This window comes from Giraffa tippelskirchi, chromosome 11 (genome assembly GCF_054371585.1).
Source record: "Giraffa tippelskirchi isolate mGirTip1 chromosome 11, T2T-mGirTip1v1.2.pri, whole genome shotgun sequence".
NCBI classification, from domain to species: domain Eukaryota; kingdom Metazoa; phylum Chordata; class Mammalia; order Artiodactyla; family Giraffidae; genus Giraffa; species Giraffa tippelskirchi.
Window position 1 is genome coordinate 109,092,314 of NC_137285.1, and position 16,119 is coordinate 109,108,432.

The window sequence follows — 16,119 nt, forward strand, 5'->3', positions numbered from 1 at the left end:
CGGGAAGAAACTGGCCTGCATAGAAGAACAAAGGAGGTCACTCATCCTGGAGCAGAACAGATCGTTGTTCTTAGTTCTTCACCTCCCTGTGTCCATTCTCTTGCCATGGCTTCTTGGTGACTGGAGTGTATTTCCCCTGCCCTTTGATTTTGAGCTTGGCCAAGTCATTTTGCTTCAGCCATTCGAACGTTAATGAAGTTAATATAAACAGTCTAAATACACCAGTCTTTTTAAAGGCTGAATAGTATTCCACTGTGTGTATATGCCATATTCTCTTCCCCTGTCAGTAGGCATTTAGGTTACTTCTGTGTCTTGGCTTTGTGAGGAGTGCTGCAGTGAACATGAGAGTGAAGATCTCTCTTTGAAATCCTGATTTCAGTTCCTTTGGTTAGATACCCAGAAGTGAGATTGCTGAAGTAACTTAGCTAAGAGAACGGTTAATTCATCCCCTCCCCCAACTCTTTTCCTAAAATAATGATTTTTTTCCATCTTTGTCAGGATAAGGCTGATCTGGAGCATACTAACCCTAATCACCTTGCCCCAGTATTATTGAGATGTCACTTTCTGTTTGCAAACAAGGTAAACTCTCCATTTGTGGAGCGTTCTGACTAGGTATGACTAGGTTTTACTAGACTCTATGACTAGGTTTTTGAGAAACCTTTATACTGTTTTCCACAGTGGCTGCACCAGTTTACATTCCTACCAACAGTGTACAAGGGTTCCCTTTTCTCCACGTGCTCACTAACACTTATCTTTCATTACCAACACTTGTGTGTGTGGATAACAGCCACCCTAACTGGTGTGAAGTGATAATCTCATTTTGGTTTTGATCTGTGTTTCCCTGGTGATTAGTGGTGTTGAGCACTTTTTCATATACGTGTCAGCCATTCAGTTCCTTGGCCAAATTTTTAATCAGGTTGTTTGTGAAGTTTTTCTGCCAGTGAGTTACAGATTTCCCATTATATTTGAATATTAACTCTTTATCAGATATATGGCTTGGAAATATTTTTTCCCATTCTATAGGCTGCCTTTTCATTTTGTTGATTGTTTCCTTTGCTATGCAGAATAGTTTGATGTAGGCCCACTTGTCTATTTTTGGCTGTGCTCTTGGTATCATATCCAAGAAATGATTGCAAAGACTACTATCAAGAAACTTTCCTCCATGTTTTCTTCTCAGAGTTTTTACAGTCTAGGTTTTACATTTATGTTTTTATCCATTTTAATTTTTATGTATAATGTAAGAGAGAGGTACATTTTCATTCTTACACACATGAACATCCAGTTTTCCCCAGCACCACTATGGAAGAGACTGTCCTTCCCCCATGGTATATTCTTACCACCTTTGTCAAAGATTGGTTGTGTGTTTATGGGTTTCTTTCTGGGCTCGGTTCTATTTCTTTGGTTTATATATCTGTTCTTAAAACAATCACACTTATAGTAGCATTGAAAAGGAGGTGAAAGACTTATACACTAAAAAATTATAAAACACTGACAGAAGAAATTAAGGCAGACACAAATGAAAAGATATCCATGGTCATGAATTGTAAGAATTAATATTGTTAAATTGGCCATACTATCCAACATAATCTACAGACTCATTGTAGCACTTACCAAAATCCTGATTTTTTTACAGAAATAGAAAAAAAAAAAAAAATCCTAAAATTTGTGGGGAAGCATAAAAGACACCTAATAGCCAAAGCAGTTTTGAGCCAAAAAAAAAAAAACAAAACCCAAAGCTAGAGACGTCATGCTTCATGATTTCAAAATATACTACATAGCCTTTTAGGTTTTCTTGAATGAGATCTGAAAAGTCTCAAATATCTGAAAATTCTGCAACCACATTTATTTTTCAGTAGGAATATATTAAGTGAAATATACCATATTTGATACTTCACTGCAAATATGATTTGTACTAGAACATCAGGAGCTCTTTAGCGGCAGTAAGTGCCTCTTGCAGCCTCTATGTTTCCTTCTGAAATGATTTTAAATTAACTTTTAAACACCAGGTTCCGTGTTCCACTGCTAAGGCTACAGCAGGTATTTATAAAAACGTTTCTGCTCACTAGGACACCTAGTTAATTACATACTGAGCTTGTATCAACATTGGGCCTGGTGACCTGCAGGCTGTTTAGAAGTCGGAGGCGTAGGAGACCATCTGCCAATCTCTGTCACTGGAAATGCTTTTCTCTATTACTGTAATGAAATCACTAAAATCATTTCCTGTTTCCAGTCCTTGTTCAGTTCTTCTATCTATTGTCAATAAGAGGATATTAAAATACCCAGGAAAGTCCACATGTCCTTTTCATCCTGGTCCATAATGTAGCAAGTGTCTTTGTGTTTTAGTATTGGAAGTAATAAATAATGACGTCAAGTCTATTGTAATAAAAGAAGCCTGCTTATTAAACTCTTTCTTTTCCTTTAACATCACGGGATCTGTTTATAATTTTATGGGTTTTCCCGCTTACCATTCAGGGTTTATATGATTACATGAGAAATTGAAACGTTTTGGGAACAGTCCCTTCATAGAACTGGCAATTTCCTGCTTGCTCAGGTGCGTTGTGCATGCAGACTCCAACAATGAGGTAGTGGAAGAAAGGACAAGAAGGCTTGCTGTATTCTGGAGGAGCTTGACTTCCTGAAATTTGGGCTTGTTTCCATGAAGGAGTGTATGTTTTGAAAGCAAGGTGTATGGGTTAGTGGGGAATGTATATTTATCATAGTCCACAGTTCAAGAATATATAGAGAGAGACATATGGCTTTATTATAAGTCACTCAGTCAATGTAGGATCATGTAATTTTGTTTTGAATGGCTCTTTCTGACCCTATACCATTTGAAGAAATTGGCATCTTTGGAAGTTAACTCTCCTAGGACCTGTGTCTGGGAAGGCTGGTGGCATTTGTAAACCTATGAGTGTGCTTTCTTCAAAATGCAACTGGTGTTAACCAGGAACCAACATCTACGTTGTCAGTCAGCTAGCATTCACCTGGACAAACTTACGTCCTTTAATTTCCCCACCACAGAGAAGTCTGTATTCTGTCACCAGTGGTAGAAAAAAAAAATCTGTCAATGCTGTGGACCCTGGAACAAAGTCCTCAAATTGAATTCTTTAATTTTTTTTTTTAATGTTTGGACAGACCAGTTAACTGTCTTGTGTGTCCTGAATAACTTACAGAAGTTACTTTAATTTTTGTGATTATAGTATTCAATATTGAAAGCAATTTGGAGATTTCTTACTCCAAATGTACCCCTTTGCTTGTTGCCCCCATGAAGTGATACCTAAATGATCTTTAAAGATCCAAATTTCACATTTTCTGATCAGTCTTGAGTAATATGAAATCTTAGTAGATTTTTATCTTTCATTTCTATTTGAACATGTTTTAATGTGGGTTGGCTATTTAGGACTGTTGCTAAAAAGACACACAGTTTTCCAGAACAACTCACAGGGCACTCAAGGATTACTTTATCTTTTAGGAAGTTGCCACAGGTTGTGCCCTGAGCACTTACAGCCCAAAGGAAACCAGGAGGATCATGCTGCAGAAGCCCTTTGGAGGAACGTGCCAGCTGCTCCGTAACCATGACTTGGCTCTCCTTTAATGGAGAGATTAATAGTTTCCATAATCACATCATCCTGGTTGCTCTGTGCTCAGAGTTTACTCAGACTTGAAAGAAATGGAAATTAATTGAAAAGGAAAAAAAAAAAATTCTTCCTCTCTTGCCTCTCCTGGAAACCTGGAAAAGTGATGAGACAGGTTCAAGGGTTTGTTGCCAGCTGGAGCTGATATTTTTTTGCAATTCTGGATATAGAGAACCAGAAGAAAGCAATTGGACGGTGAGGAAGAGGTAGGTACAGGAAAGGAGTCTAATGCCTAAAGGCCTAAATAATTCCAAACAGAACAGAATCACTGGGGATTGGACCCAAGATACACATGAAGGTTATCTGTGAAGCCATGAGCATCTGAAAGGGGCTTTTGTAGCTTATGTGATTGTCATCAAATGAATTGGGTTGGTCTAGTGATTTTTATCTGTGTCTACTTCTACCACAGAGGTGCTGCCATGAATTTATTTGCCATATCCTGAGTTTGGGAAATACTTATCTTTGGTTAAAATCTGTTCGTTTCCGGCTCTGAAATTTGAGCTCAGTTTTTTTTAGGCTGCACCATCGCTTTGTCCCTGGTAGCTCAGATGGTAAAGAATCTGCCTGCAATGCAGGAGACCTGGGTTCAATCCCTGGGTTGGGACGATCCCCTGGAGAAGAAAATGGTAACCCACTCCAGTATTCTTACCTGTGAAATCCATGGACAGAGGAGCCTGGCCGGCTACAATCCATGGAGTCTCAAAGAATTTGGATACGACTGAGTGACTCACACTTTTGCTTTCATCGCTTTGGACCAGTTCTCTCACCCTATATGCTAGTATTGATTTCTGTTAACATTGCTGTTGATTCTTGAAGTGTTTCAGTCGCAGAGGATTTAGTCTTCTGTGGGAGAAAATGGATGTTCATAGAACACAGGTCTCTTTGTCACATCTCAAACCAGGGATAAACTTCCAACATATAATCAGTAAGTGCTTTGTTGGAATTTACTGAACCAGTAAGACAGAAACTGAATTGTGAATGAACACTTCTCATTGATTCATGCCATGGTATGAAAGTTGTAGTGTGTTGAACTTGCCATGTGTTAAGCACGATGCTCAGTGGGATTAAGAAGTTGACAATTCAGTACAGGAAGCAAACAAAGTTAACAGGCATTTATTCTGTCTCCAAAAATCAGAGTCCATGTCACTTCTGAAATGATTTACTTTCACTTCTCCAAGTTGCATGCTAGTCAGAGACTGGGGCTCTCTTTAGGCTTACATAACTCTTAAGAGATATATAGGTCTCTGTGGGTAGAGAGCTCCCTGCAGTTAAATGCAGGCCTAACAGCAAGCTCCCTTCCACTGTTGCCCATCCTCCGTTACAGTTAAGGACATCAGACAAATACTTGCTCCCTTCTCATGGGACCACATAAGGAAAGCATCTCCAGCCCGGGGCTTGGCTCCATCCTGCCTGCAGAGGGAGGCTCTAAGAGCTAGTGAATATGCCAGCAAGCCTGCCACAGCAGGACCTGGTGATGCCACAGCAGAGGCTGGAGAGGATAAGGCCTTGATCCAGGAGGTTGGAGGAATGATGTGTATGTAGGAGACTCAAGGGTTTGTTACCAATGGGAGCTGAGATGAGGCCTAGTCATTCAGGGAGCACTGTCGAGCCTGAGGCAAATCCAACAAGTTAAAATGTTGAATTTACAGAAACTGTAGGACACTACCTCAAGTGAGGGTGAAGCAACCACATGCACCCTGGAAGCCAAGAGGTCCAAGTAGAGAAGAACATAATCTTCACATCTACCATGCGACCTTGGCTACACCCCTCCTCTATGTACCCGGACAGCATCTTAGGAGGCAGCTGTGTAAGACACCAGCCTTTTTTATTTCTTTCTAGTTAAAGATTGCAGTCTCGAAGGATCTATTTAAATTATTGGACCAGAGTGAATTTAATTGGAATTGGCTCTTTGGTTTTTAAATTTTCCTGCTACTAACAGATGGAGATCCAGAGAAATATCAGATTTATTATGGTAACAAAATGAAGCTGTTACTTTTTCTCTCCCTATCAGAGTACCAGTGTGAATTGAATTTTGAGGCTCTGTAACATGAGGAAAGAGAGGAGAAGGAGTTGCCAAAATTTTAGCAGATAAGTGAGAATCCTTACAGACTCCTTTTGGAACTTCTGTAGTCAGATATACTCAGTGTTTCTCTGCATAGATTCATTTCCAAGAAAACAGAGGAAGACAATAGATGAAAAAGATATTTCATTACATTTCAGGAGGCTTGCTGACTGACATCTTTTGTATCTAGAATCTATAGGGACCACCTAATATGTATGGTGGAGCCATGAAAGATCTCTATCATGGGGTGAAACCCTGTGTTCCTTTAAAAGCTGGCCTATCTAAAGGAAAAGAGAAACTGGAGAATTCCAGATCTAATACACAACCAGTCTCCTATGTGAAACAAGAGAGACTGCTTAAGAAGAGTTCATTTATTCATTCAACAAGCATTTAGCAGTTGCCAGCTACATGAAGTCACAATGCTAAGTGCTGGGGATACAGTGCTTGGGATGTGACATTTGCTCCACAAATGTTAAATAAGTGAATAAAAACTATGGTCCATTTCCAGAGGGAGGCTTACCTGTAGCTAATGAAGCTTAAACTTAAATCAGTGGTTCCCAACTGATGCACCTAGAAATCACCTAGGGGATCTTTAAATCTTTAAAAAAAGATTACTGATGCCCAACTCTCACCTCTAGACATTCTGATTGGGGTACAAACTGGGCATCAGGATTTTTAAAGCCCCCCAAGTGGTTCTCACGTACAGTGAAGTTTGGGGACCACTGGTTTAAGGACCCTTCACTTGCTTGGGCCTCTTCCAGGACCATTGTATTGATTGGATTTCATGGTCAGCACAAAGTTTATGACTTCATAGCATTTCCAGTGCAAGGGCCTTTTCAAGAGACACACTTGTCTTTTTTACTGTGTCCCTAGAGGTCTGTACCTCACCATCCCTTGCTCCTTTTCCTGCAGGAGTTGCCTGGTGACGCTTATGAAGCTGATTTAAAGCTCTACAGAATTCACTCAATGACTTTATTACAGAGACAAACAATAACCATGTCTGCTGCACACGTGGGCCAGTTGGCAGAGAGCAGGGCCATGTGCGGCACTTCCTCTTCCTTGCCTTTGGCCAGGTACCCACCTGGGAGGTCACCTCCATGACTCTCAATAGGGTGAGCACGACCACCGTCTGTAGAGGAAAAAGTAGAGCACCTCACTGTGCAGCCGCTGGTGAGAGGCTCTCAGTGGTGTTTGGAAGTGGCTCTGAACTTGCCAAGTGGCTGTGTGATCTGTATTTACCCATATCATCCACAGGGTGCACAGGCTGCTCGGGGTTCTCGGAGGCTTCCTTTTCCTGGTCATGCTTTGGTGTGAGTCCTCTTGGCCCCTTCTGTTATTAAACACCTACTTAGCATGTCACATTCAAGTTATTGATGCATCTGATTATCAGTGTCTTTGTTGCACTCTGAGGAAAATATTATGTAACACATAAGCCAGAGACCCCAGTGATGACTAAAGGCAGATTAAGGGCATGGCTGCTTCTCTCTCTGTAGGGAAAGACTGGGGCTTTTCGGATTAAATTCTCCTGTAATAGCATCTACAGTCTTCTAATATCTGGCACTTAAGAAAATGTGCCCCCAACTAACCTCTTCTGGGGTGAGATCCAGGGTATAATTGCCAGCTAGGTAGATGCTCCCATCTCTCCTTTCTGACCCTGTGGAACTCCAAGAGGGGTATTCCTTGTCTGTCCGAATGGTGTATCTTCCTCTCTTGACTCTTCCAGGTGGTCACTTTTAGAGTCTTTCAGAATCTTCCTGATAATGTCAAAGCTTGGCCACACTATCTTGAGCTCAGTCGGAGAAACAAAGGAGAAGGGATGTTAATCATCAAGTTTGCTCGTTTTTCCTGATGTAGGCTCAGTGATACCCTTTCACAGAAGCTTCAGAGATCATTAATTAGAAAAATGGTACTGGCTTTTCTTTCTGCAGCCCCAGCTAATGCTGTTTGACTTGTAGGAGGAATGACTAGTTGTGTTGAATGAGAGGAGTGATGATGCCTCTTTAAACAGTACAAAGCAAACATTAGGACAGCAGTGGGGGAAACCAAGTATGTCCAAGCAGTGGGGCCCATTTCTCTAGTTGTTTCTCAAGCTGTAAGATAGTCTCTTTTGTCCTAAAAGTCTGAATAACCAGCATGACGTTGTAGTTAGTGACATTTTTTCAACTTTTATTTATTAACTTGAGCAGGAATGCTGTTTTGCACAACTCCAGGGAGCACCATTTGCATTGCCTTTCATGCAAATCTTGCTTGCTGGATTTGGACTGTCTTGGGTCCTTCAGATGGTATTCATAATTACCTCTCAGTAATGAACTAGGAGGTTTCCATATGACTCAGGGCCCAAACCCAAAGAAGTCTAGAAACCTGAAGAAACTAAAAAAGAAGTCCTTTGAATTCCTTAGTCAATTTGTTTTTTTAACTTTGGTGGTACATTGAGGTGAGAAATTCTCTGGGTTAAGTGAGGTCTTGGATTCTGGCCCCCCTTTGTCATTCCCTCTGTGAAGGCAAGCTGTAACACAAAAGCAAAAGGTTTTGTCATGACCGATACTTTTTGGACTGCTTTGTTCACTGTGTTAGAAATGACCACAAGCCAGCATCTCTTGGAGTAATGTGTTGAAGCAAGAATGTTCAAATGATATACAGGGTTTCCAGTTGTAATTTTTATAAGTGGATTTGAGAATTGAAGAAGATCTGGAATGAAACTTGCATTAAAGCTGTGTGTCAACAGTCTAGTACACAGCTCTCCCCATAAAGCCACGTGAGTGTTATCAGAGATGCATGATCCCTGAAGACACCATGGTGTGAAGATTACTGTTTTTGGAGGGAGATTTAGTAGATTTAGATCTTGAGGACTCAAAAGATTATGTGTGGCCTGATCTCTCTCATCCCTTGGCATCATCAAATGAATTCCATTTGAAAATGGATAGAACTCCATATGGCTTCTAACATCTGAGGTCTTACTACACAAAAAAGAGAAAGCCCTCCATACATTCCATAAAATATACACTCAGATTTTATATATTATTTAATATATCAAAGCTCAAAACTGAAAATTCAGCATGACTTTGGCTATCTTAGAAGTATGTTATCTTGGGACGGCAACTTTTAAGAAATAATCGTGTAGATCATGAATGCTATTTTTCAACTCTAATAAAGTATTTGTATTAAGACATGTATTTAAATGTTCCTGTCTCTGGTGATATTCTACTTTATATTGAAGAGACTTAAAGAAAGGGAAAAAGAAGGAAACTTGCAGTTATTGATCACTGAGTGTATGCTGGGACCTGATACCTGAACTGGGGAATTTACATACATAGTCTTATTAATACAATAGTTTCACAAGGGAGAGTATATCACCTTTGTTTTCTGGATGAAGAAAAGTTCAGGGAGGTTAAGAAAATTTTTGATGATCATAGAGATAGTAAGTTGGAATTTGAATCAAAATTTGTCTGACTAGAAAGCCTATTTCCTAACCTAAAAATACTCCTTTTCCTATATCTATCATATTGAACATGGCACTTGCCATAGTATGAAATGCTCTGTGAGTTTTCCTTATTCTTTTCCCGAAGAGACCCATGAAATGACAAAGACAGTAAGTAAGTATCCAGAATTGGAACACTTTTCCTTGTGTGAGTATTCTGAAAATATAATTAATACCCATCCAAGTCTTTCTAGAAAAAAAAAAGTCAAGGATTTACTTCAAGAAAATAAAATATGAATTCATGGTAAACTTAGTCCTTGGTTTAATAAAAAATGGGGGGCAAGCTTTGGGTATGGCTGGTTCCAGACATTCAAAGTCATTAGTCCTAATTTCTCTTCATCTTTCAGTTGTCTCTTCTTCATGTTGATGTCCTTCTCCACAGGCTAACTTTCATTAACTCCAAGCTTTTATCCTCCAAGGTTAAAGATAAGAAAGAGGATCTTTTTCTGAATTATAAATAAGTCATAGGCCTGATTCGCATGGGCTCATATCAGGTCATGTTACCATCATTGAACTGATTAATCTGGCTAAAGGCTTACAATTCTCTGATCAGCAGTTTAGAGTCATGTGATTACCCTAGAACTGGGTGGGAAGTAGGTAGAATGAAATCTACGTGAACAAATAGACTGAGACTAGGAGAGGTGTGGGTGTCCAGAGGAAAACTGGGGTTCTGCTAATGGAAGAAGAGAAAATAGATGCAAAGCGTAAAAACAGTAATATCCTCTATGAGCAATGAACCAATAAATCAGGAAGTTTGTTAGTTAATATCAAATAATCACTGGTAAAAGTTGATGGAGTGTTTGTTACAATTGTTAAGTGTTAATGTATGAACATTAGCATTCAAGTATGTTAAGCATTCAAAGATAATTACTATTGAAATAAGAAAAAAATGTGGAACCACTACTTAAAACAGAAAGAGACCAAAGAAAATTTGATCTATCCAGCAAAAGTTAGGTTAGGAAAGAAAAATATACGTTTTAGGACTAAATATACCCATAATATGAATGAGTTAAATCTCATTATTATAAGGTAAAGATTTTTCTAAGAGACAAAATTAAGTTTTATGTTGTTTACAAGAGAAAAACCTAAGACAGACAGCACTCAGTAAAGGGGTGGATAATGATTCAGTTCAGTTCAGTCTCTCAGTCATGTCCGATTCTTTGCGACCCCATGAACCGCAGCACGCCAGGCCTCCCTGTCCATCACTAACTCCCTGAGTCCACCCAAACCCATGTCCATCGAGTCGGTGATGCCATCCAGCCATCTCATCCTCTGTCGTCCCCTTCTCCTCCTGCCCTCAATCTTTCCCAGCATCAGGGTCTTTTCCAATGAGTCAGCTCTTCGCATCAGGTGGCCAAAGTATTGAAGTTTCAGCTTCAACATCAGTCCTTCCAATGAACACCCAGGACTGATCTCCTTTAGGATGGACTGGCTGAATCTCCTTACAGTCCAAGGGACTCTCAAAAGTCTTCTCCAACACCATAGTTCGAAAGCATCAATTCTTTGGTGCTCAACTTTCTTTATAGTCCAACTCTCACATCCATACATGACCACTGGAAAAACCATAGCCTTGACTAGACAGACCTTTGTTGGCAAAGTAATGTCTCTGCTTTTTAATATGCGATCTAGGTTGGTCATAACTTTCCTTCCAAGGAGTAAGCGTCTTTTAATTTCATGGCTGCAGTCACCATCTGCAGTGATTTTGGAGCCCAGAAAAATAAAGTCAGCCACTGTTTCCACTGTTTCCCCATCTATCTGCCATGAAGTGATGGGACCGGATGCCATGATCTTAGCTTTCTGATTGTTGAGCTTTAAGCCAACTTTTTCACTCTCTACTTTCACTTTCATCAAGAGGCTCTTTAGTTCTTCTTCACTTTCTGCCATAAGGGTGGTGTCATCTGCATATCTGAGGTTATTGATATTTCTCCCGGCAATCTTGATTCCAGCTTGTGCTTCCTCCAGCCCAGCGTTTCTCATGATGTACTCTGCATAGAAGTTAAATAAGCAGGGTGACAATATACAGCCTTGACGTACTCCTTTTCCTATTTGGAACCAGTCTGTTGTTCCATGTCCAGTTCTAACTGTTGCTTCTTGACCTGAATACAGGTTTCTCAAGAGAATAATGATTAAGTAAGTGATAAAACAGAAAGCAAGAATTTAAAAAATTAAGAATAAAGTTAATAGCAAAAAGAGACACTGGGTCTATTTCATAAACTATAAGTGATAAAATTAATAAGATATACCAATCATAAACTTTAAAATACCAAATAATAGAGGGTACAAATATATTGTTAGAAATACAAGAGACACAGGTTTGATCCCTGGGTTGGGAAGATCTGGAGTAGGAAATGGCAACCCACTCTAGTATTCTTGCCTGGAAAATTCCATGGACAGAGGAGCCTAGCAGGCTACAGTCCATGGAGCTGCAGAGAGTTGAACATGACTGAGCAAACACACAAAATATATATTAAAAAAACCCATAAAACCATCATGATCAAGGTGAGTTTATCATATGAATGCAAGGATAAGTTAACATTAGGAAATCTCATGTAATTCACTGCATTAATGGACTAAACAAAGAACTCAAATCAGTAAATGCCAACAATTTGATAAAATTTGTAACATCTGTTTCTAAGAAAAACTCTTTTATAATCTGAAATAAAATAAAATTTCATTAACATAATACCTGTAGCAGATAGGATTCTTAATTGAAACAGAAACATTTGCATTAAAGTCTGGAACAAAACAGGATGTTATTATTGAAAATTGCTCTGACAGCCCTACTAACAGAATCAGATGAAAAACAAATAAGTATAAGGTTTAAATATTCAGTTCAGTTTAGTTGCTCAGTCGTGTCCGACTCTGCGACTCCATGAATTGCAGCACGCCAGGCCTCTCTGTCCATCACCAACTTCCGGAGTCTATCCAAACCCATGTCCATCGAGTTGGTGATGCCATCCAACCATCTCATCCTCTGTCGTCCCCTTCTCCTCCTGCCCCCAATCCTACCCAGCATTAGGGTCTTTTCCAATGAGTCAACCCTTCACATGAGGTGCCCAAAGTATTGGAGTTTCAGCTTCAACATCAGACCTTCCAATGAACACCCAGGATTGATCTCTTTTAGGATGGGCCGGTTGGATCTCCTTGCAGTCCAAGGGACTCTCAAGAGTCTTCTCCAACACCACAGTTCAAAAGCATCAATTCTTCGGCGCTCAGCTTTCTTCACCGTCCAACTCTCACATCCATACATGACCACTGGAAAAACCATAGCCTTGACTAGACGGACTTTTGTTGGCAAAGTAATGTCTCTGCTTTTAAATATGCTACCTAGGTTGGCCATAACCTTCCTTCCAAGGAGTAAGCATCTTTTAATTTCATGGCTGCAATCACCATCAGCAGTGATTTTGGAGCCCAAAAAAATAGTCTGACACTGTTTCCACTGTTTCCCCATCTATTTCCCATGAAGTGATGGGACCAGATGCCATGATCTTAGTTTTCTGAACGTTGAGCTTTAAGACAACTTTTTCACTCTCCTCTTTCACTTTCATCAAGAGGCTCTTTAGTTCTTCTTCGCTTTCTGCCACAAGGGTGGTGTCATCTGCATATGTGAGGTTATTGATATTTCTCCCGGCAATCTTGATTCCAGTTTGTGTTTCTTCCAGCCCAGCGTTTCTCATGATGTACTCTGCATAGAAGTTAAATAAGCAGGGTGACAATATACAGCCTTGACATACTCCTTTTCCTATTTGGAATCAGTCTGTTGTTCCATGTCCAGTTCTAATTGTTGCTTCCTGACCTGCATACAGGTTTCTCAAGAGACAGGTCAGATGGTCTGGTATTCCCATCTCTTTCAGAATTTTTCACAGTTTATTGTGATCCACACAGTCAAAGGCTTTGGCATAGTCAATTAAGCAGAAATAGATGTTTTTCTGGAACTCTCTTGCTTTTTCAATGATCCAGCGGATGTGGGCAATTTGATCTCTGGTTCCTCTGCCTTTTCTAAAACCAGCTTGAACATCTGGAAGTTCACGGTTCACGTATTGCTGAAGCCTGGCTTGGAGAATTTTGAGCATTACTTTACTAGCATGTGAGATGAGTGCAATTGTGTGATAGTTTGAGAATTCTTTGGCATTGCTTTTCTTTGGGATTGGAACAAAGACTGACCTCTTCCAGTCCCGTGGCCACTGCTGAGTTTTCCAAATTTGCTGGCATATCGAGTGCAGCACTTTCACAGCATCACCTTTGAGGATTTGAATATTAGACTATTAGTTTAAATATTAGAAAGGGTCAAATTGTTATTTTTCATAACTTTTGTTTTTCATCAATCTTTTTCTTGTCAAAACATAAAGGCAGAAAACTGAATTTCATTGATTATTAAAAGGCAAATACTCCTGTTTCCATTGCCCAATTCAAGAAACAACTTTGTCAGCCAACCAGATATTCCTCTATATGGCCTCCAAACCGCTCTACTCACTTAGGATGATCACTTATTTGAAAAGTACTAAGATGTTTTTCAGATGCTTTTTCAGTGGATATGATTATACACCTAGGAAATCAGGAGGCTCACCTGACTGACCTGTTAGAACTAATGAGATCAGTGGGATGGACTGCAGCTCCTTCCTCTCACTTCCTTAAGTCATTCATTTCTTCTGCCCTATTGGATCATTCTTTCTCTATTATCTCCTATTTAAAAAAAAAATCACTCCCTTTACCTCATATTCCGCTCCAGTTTCTACCACATTTTTTATGCTCCTCTCTACAATAAACCTCCTGAAGGAGCTGACATTATTTCTGTAGCCTAATCTTACCTCTGCACATACAAACTGGATTCCCTCTGCCATATATCACTGATGTTGCTTTTGTCGAGGATCCCAGTGACTTCCCTGTTGCTGAATCCAGTGGTGACACTTCTGTCCTCAACTTGGAGAGCAGCATTAAAAGCAATTGAAAGTCTCTTAAAAAAATTTTTTTTTATTTATTTTGATTGAAGTAGAGTTGATTTACAACGTGTCTTTTTTTTGGTGTATAGTAAAGTGATTCAGTTATATTTTTTCATATTTCTTTCCACTATGGTTTATTACTGCCAAGGAACACAGGGGACCTCTAGAAGCTAGGAAAGGCAAGAGGACAGATTTTCTTCTGGAGCCTCCAAAAGGAACATAATCCAGTTGACACCTTGATTTTAGATCAGTGAAACCCATTTTGGATTTCTGAACTTCAGAACTATAAGATAATAAATGTGTGTTGTTTTAAACCACTAAGTTTGTTGCAAATTGTTCCAGCAACCTTGGAAAATGAATACATTTACTGAGATGGCTTCTTTTCTTCAAGTCTTGATTAATTTACCTCTTCCATCATTTCCATGGAAATGTAATTTTTTCATTCTATGATATCAGTTTCATATTAATTATAAGCTCTTCTAATTAGGCAAATATATAAATATATATATATATATAATTTTTTTTCTCCAACTGATAGTTCTTTCTCTGTGCCTTGTCAGAGTGTATGAATTTAATTTGAATTGTATCATTAGCTCCAGTGAAAATTCTTTGGTGGAATTCCAAGCGCAATGTTTGAGATATTTTGGGGAGAGTCAGCATCACCTTAGAATTCTGTCAGAGAAGTGGGAAAGCCCAAATAGCTGCAAGCTCCCAGGATTGTGGGAGCTAAGTACGTTCAGTGAGGTCCAGAGACAATTCCTGCTTTGAGCAGTCCTTCAAAGTGACCTTAGATAGATTTATATCAATTACTCAAAACTTTTCACACAGAGCTAGTGCCCAACTTGTTCTCCTGATTTCTTTGAATGACTTGGCCCCATCCCTCTTCTTTAACAGAGGTGGTTCAAGCGCTTCCATAGACCCAACTTTAGGAAAGCTGTCTTTGACCACAGCTTTATTCTGAAACGTCTGTACCTGGCTAGTGATTTTCATGGAACTGTAGTAAAAACACTAGATTTAAAGTCAGACTACTTTTATTTAATTTGTGATTCTATTTAGCAGCCTGTGCCAGAAAAGGGTCACAGAACCTCTCTGAGCCTGAGTTTCTTTATCTGTAAAATAAGGATAATATTTATCTCATAGAATTATTAGGCAGATAAAAGGAAGAGTGCACTTGAAAGCTGTAGATGTCCTGCATTTTGAAAAATATATCCATATTCAGCAATGAAAAGGAACAAATTACTGATAGGCAACAAAATGGATGATATTCAAAAACATCATGTTCAGTGCCAGGAGCCAAAAACACATGCCATTATAATTCCATTTATATGATATTCCAGAAAAGGAAAAACTAGACTGACATAAATTACATCAGTGGTTGTCAGGGGTTGGATGTAGGGGGAGAGAATTGAAACGGAGCTTTTTTGAGGTGAGAAAAACGTTCTATATTCTGTTCATTTGGTGGTTACACAACTGTATCTGTTAGAACTCAGAAACGTACATCTCAAAAGGGTGAATTTTACTGTGAGTAAATTATACATTAACAAACTTGACTTTAAAAAAATTGAAGCACATATATAGCCTTTTGGGACAGGAGCTTATGGACTGAGTGCTCAGTCAACAAGTACTTCAGTCCAAATTTTTGACCTTAGTGCCACATTGTTCATGTACGATTCTCTGCTGATATAGCATGCTCATCTGTTTACAGCTTTAAAGTGTTTTAAATTGGAAAGATACTGAGCACTTCTTAAAGGGTCAATTGCCTTGTCTTAAGGAACAAGGGAAGTCACCAAGAGAACGGTGAGGCTGGGCTGGACTATCAACCAAAGAGCACATATTATGGGAGGTGGGGTGGAGGTGGGGCGGCGGATTCCTGCTTCAATCGCCAAGCAGGAAAAACAGTGAAAATCTATGATGTGTCAATAACGGATGTTATCTTGATTTGGAGGGAATTTCCAACTCGATTGCTTAATATTGGTCGGACTTCCGTAGTTAAGGATGGCCTCA